We start from the raw sequence: 2,376 nt of genomic DNA, 5'->3' as shown, positions 1-2,376 counted from the left end.
CGCTCCCAGCGGAGAGCCATTGCGCATGCGCAGAGTGTTCTTCAGCGGGGACAGGCTGAGCCGGCCTGGCGGAGCGCCATTGCGCTTACCCACAGGGTTAGGCAGCTGGGAGGGGCTGAGCCAGCCTGCGCCAATGCGCATGCGCACAGGGTTCGTCAGCAGGGAGGGGCCTAGCGCTCCCGGCGGAGCGCCGCTGCGCATGCGCGTCCCTTGGCTGCTTGTTCCCACTGCCCTCCCGCGTGTGGACCCACGGCGCATGCGCACAGGTTGAATCGGCAGGGAGGCGCAGAGCGGACCCTGGAGGGTCGAGTTGCGCATGTGCACAGCGTGAGTCCGCCGGGAGGTGCCTAGGGGACTCCGGAGGATCGAGGTTCCGTCCGCATTGCGCATGCGCACTGGTTGAGTCGTCCGGCACCGTCCGGGCCGAGCGTGTGGTGCGTGCATGCGTGGGATTCCCTCGGTTGGTCTGGTTGGTACTGCGCATGCGTGCCACCTGGGGGGGGGAGGTCCTCCGCGCTGTACCGCGCATGCATGAGCCAGCACGCCCCGTCCCTCCCCCCCCCCCCCCCCGCCGAGCAGGAACACGCATGCGTGTGCTCCCCGGGCTCTGCGAGGTACGGATCTGCGCATGCGCGGGATTGGGCTGCGCTGCCCTGCAACAAGCATGCGCGGTTCCCAGAGACAGACTGACAGACACAGGGACAGTGAAACAGAGTCAGACAGACACTGGGACAGAGACAGACACACAGATGGACACAGAGAGACACAGACAGATAGATGGACACAGACAGACACAGAGAAGACAGAGACATGGGCAGGCATAGACAGACAGACACAGAATGACAGACAGAGAGACAGACAGACAGAGGCAGAGCCAGACAGGGAATGACAGAGAGAGACAGACACAGGCCGACAGACAGAGACGGACAGACATAGAGCAAGACAGACAGACACTGGGACAAAGACAGACAGAGACAGACACACAGATGGACACAGAGAGAGACACAGACAGATGGACAGACAGACATAGGCAGAGACAGACACAGACACAGAGAAAGACAGACAGACACAGAGAATGACAGACAGACACGAAAGACAGAGAATAACAGAGAGACACAGACAGACAGACACACAGACAGACAGATACTGACACAGGCAGACAAAGAAAGACAGAACGAGACCCAGACAAACACAGGAGACAGAAACAGAGAGACAAAGAGACAGACAGACACAGAAGTCAGAAGTAGACTGATGACAGACAGACAGACCGAGACAGACAAAGACAGAATGAGACAGAGACAGACAGACAGTGAGACAGACATGGACAGGCAGACCAACAGGCAGACACAGACGAGACAGACAGACAGAAAGACAGAGACAGAAGTAGACTGACAGACACAGACAGACAGACAAAGAAAGAGAGAACGAGACACAGACAGACTGACAGAGGAGACAGACAGAGACAGAGAGACAAAGACAGACAGACACAGACATGGACAGGTAGAGACACGCAGACCAACAGACAGACTGACAGAGGAGACAAAGACAGACACAGACAGAAGAAGACACAGACAGACAGACAGAGACAGAGACAGAGCTTGACCTACTCCATTGAGGTCAGGACTTGGTTCCAAGTCACTCAAGTGTGAAAATGTTAATCCCACTCATATTTAATCAACATCCATCCACCCATCCATCCACCCACCCATCCACCTATCCATCCACCCATCTATTCACCCATCCATCCATCCATCCATCCATCCACCCATCCACCCTCTGATCCACCCATCCATCCATCCACCCATCCGTCCACCTATCCATCCATCCACCCATCCATCTATCCACCCATCCATCCATCCACCCATCCACCCATCTATCCATCCATCCATCCATCCACCCATCCACCCATCTATCCACCCATCCATCCATCCACCCATCCATCCATCCATCCACCCTCCCATCCATCCACTCATCCATCCACCCACCCATCCATCCATCCATCCACCCATCCATCCATCCTCCATTGAGATGAACACTTGGGTCCAAGTCACTCAACTGTGCAAATGTTAATCCCTTCCATATTCCATCAACAGCAGGACTTGGGTCCAACTCATTCAAGTGTGCAAATGTTAATCCCTTCCCTCCTTCCTCCATGGAGATGAGTTGGGTCCGTCACTCAATTGTGCAAATGTTAATCCCTTCCGTCTGTCCTCCATCCAGATGAGGACTTGGGTCCAACTCACTGAAGTGTGCAAACGTTAATCCCACCCATATTGTATCAGGACTTGGGTCCAAGTCACTCAAGTGTGTAAATGTTAATCCCATCCATATTCAATCAACATCCATCCACCCACCCATCCATCCACCCATCCACCC

At 55.1% G+C, this 2,376-nt stretch overlaps 1 long non-coding RNA gene across 2 annotated transcripts in view; it reads left to right on the top strand.

Annotated features, from left to right (window-relative positions):
* Positions 1–342: 342 nt before the first annotated feature.
* Positions 343–2,376, top strand: part of LOC138838698 (uncharacterized) — a 6,149-nt gene continuing 4,115 nt past the window's right edge. For both annotated transcript variants that reach the window (XR_011375719.1, XR_011375720.1), the window contains exon 1: positions 343–434. This is a non-coding gene — a long non-coding RNA (uncharacterized lncRNA). The remainder of the gene's footprint in view (positions 435–2,376) is intronic.

Source organism: Dipodomys merriami, unplaced genomic scaffold (genome assembly GCF_024711535.1).
Source record: "Dipodomys merriami isolate MVZ:Mamm:240054 unplaced genomic scaffold, mDipMer1.0.p SCAF_2883, whole genome shotgun sequence".
NCBI lineage: Eukaryota > Metazoa > Chordata > Mammalia > Rodentia > Heteromyidae > Dipodomys > Dipodomys merriami.
This window is presented reverse-complemented; position numbering and strand designations above follow the sequence as displayed.